Source organism: Varanus komodoensis, unplaced genomic scaffold, assembly GCF_004798865.1.
Source record: "Varanus komodoensis strain SLA01 unplaced genomic scaffold, ASM479886v1 scaffold172, whole genome shotgun sequence".
Classification (NCBI taxonomy): domain Eukaryota; kingdom Metazoa; phylum Chordata; class Lepidosauria; order Squamata; family Varanidae; genus Varanus; species Varanus komodoensis.
Genome location: NW_025335510.1, coordinates 18927 through 33742, shown reverse-complemented (window position 1 = coordinate 33742; position 14816 = coordinate 18927). Strand labels below are relative to the sequence as shown.

At 44.2% G+C, this 14816-nt stretch overlaps 1 pseudogene; it reads left to right on the top strand.

The window, feature by feature from the left end:
• Positions 1–14816, top strand: part of LOC123021699 — a 44987-nt pseudogene that overhangs the window by 17565 nt on the left and 12606 nt on the right.

Sequence of the window (14816 nt, the reverse complement as noted above, 5' to 3'; positions counted from 1 at the left end):
GACCATAAGGCACATGCCAGGCCAGGTCCACCAGCTCTGGTAGGGCTGCAGGTTGGGACATGTGGTGTTTTGCTTGGCCCAGTGTGAGGTCCAGGAACTCCAAACTTGTCATCAGGGACCCTGGACAGAGAGCTGGAAAACCCACAAGCCTCAGCACCCCATCCGTGCTGCTCATAATGACGCTGATGCTGATCCAAGCGCTTCCATGGGCACCCTCTGCTTCCTTCTCTTCCCTCCACCTGGGTCTTGGTGGCTCACCTGGATGCTTGCCTCACCTGGGATGAGATCACAAATGAGCAAAAACTTCATTCGGACCAGTCTAGCACTGAAAAGCAACTCCTCAGGAAAAAAAAACCCAAACCGGCTCAAGGGGCGAGGGCTCAGGCATCCTAGGCTAGCCCTGTTCCCAAAACAATGCTTCCCTCTACCTCTACCTGCCCTTCAATTATTGGAATTTTCCATGTGGTTTAAAATTTTGTGTGGCAAAATTTACAATGCTTCCCAAGGTGGTTTATTTTAGATTGTATGTCAACTGGATCCTTGCAAACCTGTTTATTTTCCCAATGTTTTAATATCTGATTGTTTAAACTGGGTTTTTATTGTTGGTTGGAAATTTTATTAGGATGCTGTGTTTTGTTTTGTTTTGTATTATCCTACTGTTAAACCATCTCAACACCGCAGTAAGGGACAGTCTAGAAAAGTTTTAATAAAATAAAATACTTCCCAAGGAGCTTTGACAATTCAGCTGAATGAAGGTTAAACCATCACCATGTTAAAGATCAGTTCCCCCACTTCACCCCATAGACACTCGCCCAGGACTTGATCAGGCCCTGAAAGAGATGCCAAACTCCCCTCACAAAAATATGCAATAAAGCTGTTATTAATGGGGTGAGCTTTGAAGAGGATCCTTCCTCTTTGATGTTGCCAGCTTTAGGGACATCACTATTCCAGCATCTCTGCCTTCTGGCAGATACGGGCCTTTGCAGCCGGCTAGATCATCAATGCCAGCATCCAGTTCACAGGACCTCCTGTCCTCCCCTGCCAAAGACCGGCCAGGAGAGTTTCTCAGGGCTAGGAAAGCTGCGGAAGCTGAGGAGGCAATGCCAGGGCTAGAGAACACAAAATGCTTCCATGGCCTTTGCATGCTCGCTGCGTCTCTTCCCCGACCCCCCTTCCTCATCTGGAATACTTACTCTGGTTCTAGGTGCAGGTGCCCTTAGAGAAACCCTTCCCAGGGGCAAAGGACACCCTGCCCAACACGACACAGAGGCTGCTGTTCCAGAGGATTGCTCCAGATGGTGACGGAGGGGCCACTTCACTAGGTAAGGAATGGCAAAATTGATAAGAGCAAAGAACGGGAAGGAAAAATGGGCTCTCCCATTAATGGAATGGCATAAAGAAGTTTGGGATATCCCGACTAATGACCAGTTGACAAGTAAGGTGTAGGTGAAAAAAGGATTGACAAAGAAGAATGATTTTAACAATTTATGGGGTTTGTTTGTTGAATATGTATTAAAAAGCGGGGGTACTAAACCTCCAATGGATGTACTGCAAGGGAGTATTTTGGAAAGCGCGGAAAAATTAAAAGAAAAAAATACTAGGCGGCTATGGTTTTGGTAGAGGGGTGCACTAAAGGGTGAATTTTTTTAAAGAAAAATGTGTGTGTTGTGTGTTTTTTGTTTTTTATATGATCTTATTTAAAAAAATAAAAGATACAAAAAAAAAGGGGAATGGCAAGGCATAGTTCAACATGGATTTGCTCTCACAAATACACCTGTGGTCAGAGAGGCTGCTCTGATCATTCCTTGGCCCTCTGCGGGGAGGAGATATTTCTCACCGGCCTCTCCAACATCTCTCTGCAGTCATGCATCCTCACTTATGAACAGCGAGAGGTTTCAGGTATTCCAGCATTTCCTCACAGTCCTGTGTCCTGTGCTGAGCACTGGAGACTTGTGGGATTTCTGTCTGACGGGGTTCTGCACACTGAAGCTTAGATTCATTTATTTATTTGCATGGGTTTATAGGCCGCCTGTAATTGCCGAGGCCTTCCTAGGTGGCTTACAATACATAAAACATATTAACAGAGTAAAACATAGTAAAACCAATTAAAACATAATGAATTAAGCAACTTTAAAAGCAATTAAAAAGGGCCACAGCATGAAGGCTAAATGTTAAACATTTTTCTAAAAAGGTATCTCTTTGCCTGGCGCTGAAAGGAAAATTTATTTATTTATTTATTTATTAAAACATTTCTATGCCGCCCCTTGCCGAAGCCTCGGGGCGGCTTACAACACAATAAAATACAATAAAATACAAAAATAACAATATAAAATAAATAACAATGTAAAAGAAAATAGAGATGGCACCAGGCAAATTTCCCTAGGGAGGGAGTTCCAAAGATGGGGAGTAGCAGCGGAAAAGGCCCTTGGCCCAGTTGCCACCCCTCTCATCTCCATGAGGGGTGGTTCTCATAGAAGGGCCTCCTGAGCTGATCTGAAGGGGCGGGTAGGTATATATGGGTGCAGACGGTCCTTTAGAGAGCCAGGCCCTAAGCCGGCTATCCTTTAGATGTGAGTCCACCACACACTGCGACTGACCCTGCCATCTAGGGGAACTGCAATTCCGGATACTTCAATTGGTGCAAAACAGAGCTGCCAGGTTGCTGACGGGGACGGGGCATTGTTCTCACATAACCCCAGTCCTCCATCAGCTTCACTGGCTTCCCATTGAAGTCCGGACCCAATTCAAGGTGCTGGTTATCACCTACAAAGCCCTGAACGGCTTGGGACCTGGTTATCTAAAGGAGCGCTTGTGTCCATATATGCCCTCCCACCCCCTGAGATCGGCAGCAGACGCCCTTCTCCGGGAGCCCTCCGTGAAAGATATTAGGAGGGTGAGTACCTGGAGGAGGGCCTTCTCTGTGGTGGCGCCCCACCTATGGAATGCGCTCCCCAGAGATGTCCGCCTGGTGCCATCATTATTTGTTTTTCGGCCCCAGGCCAAGAACTTTTTCTTTAAATGTTATTTTAATTGTTAATTGTTGGCTGTATTTATTGGTTTTTATATCTGTGCCGGGATGTCTCTGGGGTTTTTAAGGTTAATTGTAGGATTGTTTTATTTGTTTTGTAAACTGCCCCAAGGCTTTTTGCGAATGGGGCGGCATATAAATGTTATAGATAAATAAATAAATAAACAAACTAACTTACGGGACCGTAGAGATTTCCTTCAGAGAATCCAGCTCATCTCTTTCCTCCTCCTTAGACACACACAAGAATCTCCCTCCAAGTATCATCCACAGAGTTGGCTCCAACTTATAGTGGCCTTCCAGAATGTCCGACCCAAGGCAGCCCTGCTCAGCTCTTCTAAATCCCAGGCAGTAACTTCCTTTAGGGAGTCCACCCACCTCATATTTGGTCTTTCTCTTCTTCTGCCTTCAACTTTCCCTCGCACGATTGTCTTCTCCAAGGAGCTTTGCCTTCTGAGGATGTGCCAAAACTCTCCTTAGCTAAGTAAAACAAAAGACATACAGAGTTGGGCCATGGGCAGATCCTGATCTCTTTGTAAGGATCTCTGGAAGGTCATTTAGTTGGACCCCAAACTGCCAAGGCAAACTAAAAAGGAGTTTTGTTTTAGTAGATTCAGAGTTTAATGATCCAAATCAGTACTTTGAAATGTACCCATATGTTCAGAAAGACTGATTTAAACTATTAGCAATCAACTCAGACACATTAGTTGACACAACAACAATAATGACACCATCGATATTACTCAAGAAACTGAACGGTAAAATCTTCATGAATTATAAAATTCCTTCCCACATTCTTTGTTGTTCTCTTAGGAAATGAAGCCACACTCAGACCAAGAGAAATGACACTGGAGGTTCTTTCTAGGGCCCCTTCCCCTTGGGATGACAGATGTCCAGCTGGTGCGCAAGAAGATCAGGTAGGAGGAGCATCATTCCCGATCCCTTCCTGGAATCACTTGGCTTGGCTAGAAGAAGGAATTTGAGCACTAATGACGCATCCTTGGATGCTTGGAGTGGACCTGCAGCTGCCTCTGCTCTGCCCTATTGTTCTCTTAGCTGCCTGGACAAAATGTTTGCTTCGTCTTTCAGGGTCTCGTGTCCTTCAAGGATGTGGCTGTCCATTTCTCTGAAGAGGAGTGGGCCCTGCTGGATCCAGGCCAGAGGGCTCTGCACAGGGAAGTCATGGAGGAGAATTATGGGAACCTGTCTTCTTTAGGTAAGGAAATCTCGTTCCCTTGGCTGATGCATCCTGGGAAGAAGAATCAGGGCTATTCCTCTTTTTTTTTTTGGTGAATAAGTTTTATTCTTAATATACCTAACAAAAAGAAACTAAGAAGCATCAGTCATCAAAAACATCAGACCTACTGGGTCAGCCCCCCACATTTTTTCTTTTTATGTTAAACTATAAACATATTTAAGTCTATGCATAGTCCTGTTTCTCTAGCTAATAATAAAAAGAGTCCCAGGTTTGGTAGAAGTCTGTATCTTCTTTCTCCCTCAGTGACAAAGTCAATCTGTCCATTTCTGCACAGTCCAAGATCTTTTTTAGAATCAGTTCGTCGGAAGGTGGTTCTTCACTCTTCCAGTGTTGGGCGAATGCAATCCTCACCGCAGCAGTTACATTCAGAGTCAAATACATGGCTTGTTTACCAACATCATCAGGTGGAATCAGGGCTATTCCTTGTCTTTATGAGTGCAGGGAGGCGAAGTCACTGAGGACAACAGTAGCTGGTCTACATTCCTGGGATATTTTTCCCACCCAAAGTCCACAAAGCAACATAGTTAAGAGTATCGCTCAAACTCTCCCTTCCTCTTCTTCTGAATTTGGGTTGTGGATAACTGGTATGGGGCTTGGATGTTAGTGGACGTCCTGAACACAGGGCAGATTGAGATGTCCTAAGATTGAATTGGAAATGGGTCCAGATTTTAAGCCGATGGATCTGTTCCGGCCCAGCTTTGGACTACCGTTTGAGTGAGCCCAAGAACTAGGTCCAAGGTTGACTTAGAAGGAGGATTTATTGAAAGACAAGCAAATTATTCCCAAAAGTTGGCACCGCAAAGGGTTTTGCAAGCAAGGCCCTTACTCTGCTCAGCACGAACCCTGCTGGCTAAGAGGTTCCACTCAGCTGGAACGGATGGTCAGCGAAGCCCCGCGAGCGTGTTTGGTTTCCGAGCAACCCTGCCCAAGGGAAGATGGCCGTCCTGAGGAAGAGGGTGGCTGTCACACAGGAGCAGGGACTAGGCACTGCGCAGCCACCTGGTGACCTCATCAGCAAGCCCAAATGTATATCGCACGCCTCTTCCCATCATTGTTTTCTTTGGGAAATGAAGCCTCCGTCCTCATTAACCAGCCACAAGAGACTTTCCATCCATGTCTGGCAGGATTGGCATAACCTCCCAATGCCGAAGCCAATAAACTAAGCATAGAATAAAACATGAGCTCATGAAGCTAATCATAACACCAAGCAGAAGCTCATTAACTGGCCCATTAAGGTGGGATCCCTGGCCAAACACAGCTGTAAGTTTAGTCCTTTGGCCTTCTCTCCCAGGACCTCTGGAAAACAACACCCAGCGAGCAAAGCAGGAGGGAACTCTAGGGCAGTGTTTCTACTTATGCCAAGCAAGGCCTAACATTTTCCAAGGCCAGAGACCCAGGCCCTGATTTTTACAGCTCTGGCCCAATATAGCATTCCGCTTCCGGGAGCTGATGGTGCTGAGCAGAATGGACCAGTTTCTGAAAATAAATTGGGAGGTAACGCAAGAGCAAGACATGCAGACTCAGCGGTGAGATATGGGAGCTGCGCATAAGTAGATTAACCCAAAATGAAGGAAAGAAGGTCGGTCAGCTTTCTACGCTAATTAGAAGAGGCCAGGTCAGGGAGTGGAGAAAGGTTGATCCAGATGAGAACTAAGATAGTTTCACTTATTCATTAAAAAAAAATTACGTGGTGAAATTCGCTCCTCACGGAGAAACAAATAAAGTTAAAATTTTGATATTAACATTAAAGTGGAATCCATGCAGAGTTGTTTATGAGCGCCACACCTAATCTTAAAAGGAAGGAAAGAAAAACAAGGAGCAACTCTAAACATTAAGGAGGTTGGACGCGTTTCAGGGAAGAAATTCCTTCTTCATTCAAAGCGAAGGAAAAGGAGCAAAGGGGGAGCCAAATGTGTGCAGAATAACCAAAAGAAATGAAGTGAGCAAAAAAGTAAAATTGGAAAAATGAAGTGAGGAGGAAAATGAACCTCTTTTTCCATAGCGCAGCTCCCAAAGGCCTCCATTCCCAGAATACGTGAGTCCTCCAGAAGACACCTGGGTAACAAATCCCAGCAACTCTGAGAGAGGGGGGCTGAATTCACACAACATGGCAAGCAGCCTGCATGGTTACTCTGGGTCGTGGTTGTTTTCCGTGATCTACCAGACAATCAAGTTGTTTTGCTTTGATCATGCTTTTCATCCTCCCTGCTCAGTCCTCCCATCTTTGGCACATATCCCATCAGCCACTGTGACTGAAATTCAATCCCAAGGGGCAATACTCCCTACCGATGTCACCTCCCTCTTCCTCATTGGTCCACACATAGAGGTTGGATGGCTGGAACGGCTCCTGCAGTTGCCACTCTTTCCAAATGACTCTGTGGTAGTTGCATGCCAGAAGCATGGAAACCATGATCCTGTGTTCAGACCGCATGGCAAGCCATGGTGGTGCAGAGAAACCATACAACAAACTGTTTTTTCTCATCATGGTTTGTAAAGCCCAAATGTACCATGGGGAAATATCTGATGGGGTTCGGATAACATGACAGACCAACAATGGTAAAAAATACCATGGCTTGTCATGTTGTCTGAATGCAACCAGAGAGAGAGAAGGCGAGATGAAACATGGTGGCCATGGTTTCAAGCTGGTTCAACAATGCTTACTTCTGGCACTAGGTCCTGATATCCTATCAGGACTGAGTCCAGGGCTGTCTCTTCTCTCGCTGGCACTGTCACCAACTGCTTTATGGCACAACCATTCAGGGCTGACTAAAGATAATATTTCTGTATTTTGGAGAGCGTCATGAGCTGGGGGTTTCCTCCCTTGCACATTCAGGGCAACAGACTGTTCCTTTGCAAAAGCTCTTTATTTACCAAAGTAAAACCAACAAACTCACTCTCCACAGAATGTGCCTCTGAGCATGAGCAGAGTGGTTTGTCAAGCGCAATCTAAACAACTACTTCTGGAAACCCTCCTTTTGTGGATTTCTGTGCCTGGTCCCTTTGGGGGCGGAGGGGGGACTGTTTGGAAGGAAGCACGCCTTTCCTCTGTACACCTGGTTGGCAAGCCCACCTCTCCCGATGCCTCATCATGGTGCTGAGAGCCGCAGCTGCTTCATCTGTCTCTGAGAAGCTGCCCTGTGCCAAGCCCCTTCCGACAGCTGTACGTCTTGGTTGTTTTCAGAGCCTGTGCCTTCACTTCTCTCATCTCAGAGGCTGGATCTGCCCTTTCCCAGGCCCCTTCTGCCTCCTCCTCTTCCTTCTTTGACACGAAGATCAGCATGACCCAGGAGCACACGCCAAGGGCAACTGCCCCTCTCATTCCCAACACACAGTGCCATCCAAGTGCAGCCATTCTTAAGGAGTTCGCCGTGCAAAGCTTGCCGCAAGAGAAGCAACAGGGGAAGATTTAGCATCCTTAGCAAGCAGAGGCGTCATCTCTGGTTTGGCAAGGTTACAGCAAGGCATGGAAACCGGCAGGTTGTGGCAAGGCTGCAGGGGAAATGTGGATTTTGAGGAGGAGTCTGGGGAAAGGTGGCATCGCGGAAGTGTTCTGAGAAACGAATCCAAGCGTACGGGGTTGAAAAAGTGAAAGAAGGCAGGAGACCTTTGGGCAGCGGTGGGTGGTGTTGGTGGAAGGCAAAGATCACAGACAAGGATACTGAAAGAAGGAATGCGTACCTGGCTTTGTTGGCATCACTGGGGTGTCCCTGAGCAAACTCTTCCAGTCCCCCAAGGAATGTACGTACAACTCTAAGGGTCATGGCAGAATTCTCATCCTCTTCTTCTGAGCTGTCAAAATTCTGGAGTTCCATCGCCCCTTTTCTGGTGCATCATCTTCCAAACAGCAGCTTTTGCCTCCTGTGGCATTCCCATGTGGAGGAGGGACATGCGATCTTTTGATCTTTGAGGGATACTGGGAATGGGGAAGGACCTCGGAGCGGCTGAGCCTGAAGCCTGAAATCTTTATTATTCACAGAATTGCTGATGGCAATTTCTCTGCCTCTCTTTAAACAGGGTTTCCTGCACTCTGTGTTGACTTTATCCCCCAGAAGGAGGAAGAGAAAGACTCACTTACCCGCGGCTGTGAGGAAAGAGGGACATCAGCAGGTAGGTGTTGGGTTTTACTTCTTGGGACCTTTTGGCAGGCCTATCTTCAGGCTGTGCTTTCCCCAGACAGATGTTTCTTCTGGTCACATGTCACCCTCTTGGGAGATCCATCAGAGGAACCTGTGGATAAGTTGGAGCCACCATGGAAGGACTCCCTCAGCTAGGAAGTAGGAGCTGATGTCTAAAGCAGCAAGAAATCAGGATCTGAGTAATTGGAGTCCTGGTATCAAAATCAATGAATAAATAAATTTGCTAGTTAGTAACCTGTTGAAAAGAAGAAAATATGTTTAAGTAATTGGAGTCCTGGTATTGAAGTTTGGTTCATCGGAGTCTTGGTAGAATCTCTGTGGGTGTGAGACATGGTTATTGGATGATGATGATGATGATGAACCTTGCATTTGCGGTATATCCTGCCTCTTTGCTCTGGTGAGGAAACCAAGATGGCTTCCACAGCTCCATTTTATCTTCACAACAACACCCCTGTGAGGGAGGTTTGGCAGAAAGGGAAGGAGTGGCCTGAATTCACCCAGGAAGCTCCATGGCCTGGCTGCCTGGTCCCCAGTCCGGCTCTCCAGCCACCACGCCCCACTGGTCTTCACACTGTTTGGTCATAAGCCCCAACCCCAATAAGTTTTGGTTTGTGGAAGCTTCCAAATCCTGCATTGATGTCTTCTCTGCTACACTTACAGAAGGTTGTTTGGACATTGCTGCATTAGGACTTTTTCCACTCACCCTTGTAAGAATTCTGGCTGCACTTTGCCCTTTTGAGAAATGGTCTGCTGAGTACATTACCAACCGGAGTGGTGTGCTGGTTTGAGTTGGACTGGAGCTCCCGTTTCTAGTCCCCACTCAGCCTTGATTTTGGACCAGTCACTCAAACTCAGTCCAACCTATCTCACAGGGTTGTTGTGGGGATGAACTGAAGCTGTGTAAACCACTTGGGTTCCTCACAAGAGGGAAAAAGTGGGATATAAATGCAACATGATACACTATTCACAGTCTGACAGATCCTTTCTGACTCTGCCTTAAGTATTTTAACAATGTTTAATGATTGTAAGCCAGTCCCGAGATGCTGTGCATAAGGGATGGCATATAAAAGTTTCAAATAAATAAATAAATGTGTAGGTTTGGATCCAAATCTAGTCATAAGAGGCCAGTTAAAATTGTGGCTAAATTTTGTGATGGCAAAATGAAGCCTGGAATTACAATGGCTCTCCTCTAAGCATGAATAATTTTTTACTTGATCTTTTGTGTTTTAGTTATTGATACTCCTAGTTTTGTAATGAAGCATAGAAACATGATCGGAAACAAGGCAGAAGGGGTCACCCAGGCCATCTAGTCTGACCCCCCCTCCAGCTGGCTCCGCTCATGTAATCCCCAATGAATATAATTGACTGTCATGTTGGTATAACGTAAATGGAATCTTTTGGTGATCCCTCTGTTCTGTTTAGGAACAGTTGCTTCGGCATTATGATTATAATGATGCTTTGAGATATTTTTAATTGGATTTCTATACTGCCCAAACAACATTAAAAACATCATTAAAAGGTTGTCATACAAAATTTAAAATGAAATTAAAATGCATATTTAAAAAGTTACAGTACTCTGTATGAATTAATCAACCTATCTAAGCAGCTAACAAAGCCCCAGTAAACTAATTAAATGCTGTGCGATAGAGGACAGTCCTAACCTTGAGACTTCAGTAGTAGGCAGCATATAAATGGAACTATAAGTAAAGAAATAAACCTGGTGCCAAAAGGCTATTAAAGTTGGCTCCATGTAGGCATCAGTGTGAAGTTCCTTCCATTCCTTCCAGAGGTCCTTTGGGCGGATGCAGCAGGCAATAAATCCATAAATAAATAAATAAATAACTGGGGTGCCACCCCTGAAAAGGCCCTTCTCCTTCTTGCCATCAACCAAGTTTCCCTTGGAAGTAGCAATCAGAGGTGGGCCCCAGAGCTTGATCATGATGTTCAAGTAGATTGCAGTCAGGAGAGGCCGTCCATCAGATATTGTGGTCCATCAGGTATTGTAAAGCACCTTGAATTGGGTTCGGAAGCATAGAGGCAGCCAGTCCAAGAAAGCCAGTATTGGTGTTATATAATGTACCATCTGGTTCCTAGTCTTAATCTGGCCATCTCACAAATGATAGATAGATAGATAGATATTGATAAAAAGACAGATTTTCTGTATGTAGATTGCTAACAGAAGTTTCTTGGGTTTCTTCCCTGCTTAGAAGATCTGTTCTCCCTTATCAGATTTCTCTTTTGATTCCCTCAGATGACAAGAGGGAGAGGAATAAAGAAGGTGAAGAGCTGAGAAGAAATCTGGAAGGAAAACAGAAGTGGGGAAACAAGCTCATTGCTGCTGAAGAAGTTGACTTCCTCGACATCCCAGTCCTAGAAGGATGTTATGAAGGAAGCAAAAAGAATATTCAAAGCAAAGAGAAACTGTTGAAATGTCTTGAATTTGGAGAGAGTTTCAGTCCACAGATGTACCTTACTAATCCTCCAAGGAATTCGACGGAAGAGAAAGCATATAAATGCCTGGAATGTGGAAAGAAATTTAGTCGTCGTTCTGATCTGAACTTGCATCAAAGGTTCCACTCAGGAGAGGATCCTTGTAAATGTTTGGTGTGTGGAAAGAGCTTCCATCAAAGTCAGTATCTTAAATTGCATCAAAGAATCCACACCGGGGAGAAGCCCTATAAATGTTCGGAGTGTGGAAAGCAATTTAGTCAAAGATCACACCTTAACTCCCACCAAAGGATCCACAGAGACGAAAGGCCCTATGAATGTTCAATATGTGGTAAGAGCTTTCATCGCAACACACACCTTACCTTGCATCAAAGAATCCACACAGGAGAGAAGTCCTATAAATGCTCCGAGTGTGGAAAGTGTTTAATTGATAGTAGGAGTCTAAACTCACACAAAATAATTCACACAGGAGAGAGGCCCTATAAATGCTCCGAATGTGGGAAGAGTTTCATTCATAGTCAAAGCCTTGCCTTCCATAAGAAAAACCACACAGGGGAGAAGCCTTACAAATGTCCTGATTGTGGGAAAAGGTTCATCCGCAACTCAGTCCTTAAAACTCATCAAAGGATCCACACAGGGGAGAAGCCTTACAAGTGTTTGGAGTGTGGAAAAAGCTTCAGCCAGAGCATAAGTCTTTCTGTACATCAGAGAAACCACACAGGGGAGAAGCCTTATAAATGCGCTGCATGTGGAAAAAGTTTCCGTCAGAGCTCCAACTTTAAGTCCCATGAAAGAATTCACACCAGGGAGAAACCCTATAAATGCTCAGAGTGCGGAAAGAGTTTCAGTGATAGGAGAACCCTAAAATCACATCAAACTGTACTCAAAGGGAAGAAATGCTCCAGGGTGCGTAATGAACACCAAGCTCACATCAAAATGAACAAACAGGAAAAACTCAATTGAAGAAACAAAAAATAAAGACTAGCCCAATTTGGTATAACGTATTGTGTTAAAAGCTTTCTGTATTCACACAAGCTCCAGAATGCCAGGAGATTACAGCTGTCAAGGGCCACACCCTTAAGGCATGTATTATTTAGACTTATGGTATCAATATGCTACATTTAAGGAGTGGCCCACTTTTCCCAAAATCCAGCATTCCAAGGAGCATATCTCAGACTCAATCTGAACAGGAAGAAGAGCTAGGATGAGAATCCTTAGTTGAAATGCCAACACCAACAATTCCCAAGATAACCCAAGCAGCTAGTGAGAATCAGACCACTGAGGAAACACTGTGGAACAGGAATAGTAACATGGGGAGAGATATAACTTGATCTACCCCATTGTTCAATGCCAGATCAAGAGGCCTAGCCAATTAAGTTATGTCTTGTACATTGCCTGTAAGCAGTGGAACCCTCCCTGAGGGTGGAGCTAACTCTTTTTGGTGAAAAACATGGAGATGAGGTTGGGAATCAATTTCTCAGCCTGAGCAGTCCTCTCTCTAATAAGCTTGCTCCTTAACTTGATGGATTTCTTTTGCTAATGACCCTTTTCGTATCACAAGGCCAGTCCTAGCTGACCAACATAAAAAGACCTACATCAGAACTGAATGGCTGTCATTGAGCAAGTGGTGGACATAAATCCCAGCTGTACAGCTTCAATTGCATAGATTCTATGTGTTTATTCCAACGAACTAAGCAATCTGGAACTTAGGTCCACCTCTATGCCATAAGAAAAGCTGGAACTAACCAACCATTGCTTATAGGATACTAGAAATTAACATACTTGGTACACACCGATCTTTTAATGGTGTAGCCTTGAATTGCTAGATTTTCCTGGCATTCTGGAGTTTGAGTGGACATGGAACACCACAAGCACACATTCAGCCAAAAGGTTTTTCATTTACTGAATTCCTTGATGTTTTGAGAAGGCCATGACTCCAGTGCTTTGATCAGACAAAACTGAAAATGAGTCCCTCAGCAGAAAAAGCAAGGAAGTTGCATCATGACTTATTGCGAAAATATTTAATGCAAAACAAATTAGATGGCATTTAGAAGGGATAAGAATTGGCACATCTTACGCCTGTTAAATGTTCCTTTATAATGTGGAAAATTATATCCAGAAATCTGAAGAAGATTCAAAGGAAGTGCACAGTGTATTTGCAAAACTCCCAAGAAAACTGCTGCTGTTTTCTTTTAAATTCATCAATTGTTGAATATTTTCTTGCATATTTTTACCTGCTATCTATCATGCACGACTAGAAGAACAGATAACCTGGGGCTTAGAACAAACAGGAGTTTAGAACACAGCACACAGACAGTTTGCAATAGCATGTCGTGATTTTTCAAAAAAGTATCCTCTGAAAATGGAATGGAATTTATTTCTGTAAGAAAAGCTACAGCACAATCTTAAATGCCCTTCCAAGAATCATTCATTGGGTCATAACAGATGATCCTCATGGTAGTTAGGCTCACTAGATGGTAGAAAAGGCTTGTTCCATGGTAGTTGAAACATTTGAACATTAGTTTCTATTGTGTACATATTTCAGATGTCCTGAAGCAGCCCACAGATGTCCTGAAGACTGAGAAAGTATAAAAGAAAAATTAAGTTCTTTCCTACTCTTTGTAGGTAATGCACACATCCAGTTTGAAATTCTTTTATACCCCAAAACTACACCATCTTACATATTTTTAATAAAACACATCTGAAATATGTAGACAATAGAAACAAAGTCAATGGAACGTTTTTAGAGGAAAGAAACTTAGAAAAGTGACCTCAGCCTTACCTCGATAAGAGGGCTATGGAGAACAGGGTCAGCATCTGTAAAAATATTTCAATTGCAATGCAAAAATGAAGACGAGAACGAGAATATGCACAAAATAGAAATATCTGCTTTGTAAGATTTAAGTTCATGCTGTGTAAGCAGCATTGCTTCAAATGTTCCAACTACCACGGAGTGAGTCTTATTTAGTAGCACTGAATTCCCTCTAAGAATAGGAAGGGAAATGAAATATATCATAGACAGATGGACAGATCGATTTGGCATTCAACCTGCAGCACAGAGAAAGTTCTCTCCTGGATTCCTGGTAGCTGTGCTACATTTTGTACTTCTCATCCAGAAAACTGGTTAACTATGGTGAGGAACCCATGGCCCATGGGCCACATGCAGCTCACACCCTGGAAAAAAAATAGGGGGATGGTCTCTGGAGAACTATCAGGTGCCCAGAAAAAGGTCCAATTTAGCATCTTTGAAGCTAAAGTTGACCCTTTCAAGGCACTGTAACTAAATTGTTTGCAAAAGTAAATCCACATGTAGCTAAATCAGACCTTTTCATGGCTCCATAATGCTCAGGGCCCATTTGCCCCCTGTACTTAATGGAAAAAAAAATTAAATTCACTTTTGGGTTGCCTTGCCACCTATGGGGAAGCGATGTCCTGCAGGCAAAAATGGCCCTGGATCTCCTAAAGTAACTATGCTGCGTTCCCTTCCCACTTTCTTCCTATGAATTTCACCAAAAAAATCACTCTTTTGCAAACTTGCTTATACTTTTTAGGGCATAGCGTATGCTTTAGTTTCTTCTTTACCTAAGATGGCAAAAGATGCTGGATAAATGGAGAAATTCAACAACAAACTAAACTCCAATATGTGGGAAGGAAAATCCAGACGATGCCCATGAATACTTGTCCTGCTGGTGGATATTTCTCAAATTTAAGACTTCAGGCTGCCATCCCCTTCACTCCATAGCCGTTCTGTCCACTCAATGGTTGGCCAGAGGGGGAACAGTATGCAAGAGCAGTCAGGTCAACTGCTCTGGTCACTCCTGAATCCCAACAAGTGGCAAGAGCTCTCAGAAGAGCAGGAAAGCTGCCTGAAGCCCTCAAGAATCAAGAACACAAGAAAAACCCTGCTGGAGGGTCCATCCAGTCCAGCACTCCACACAGTGGCAAACCA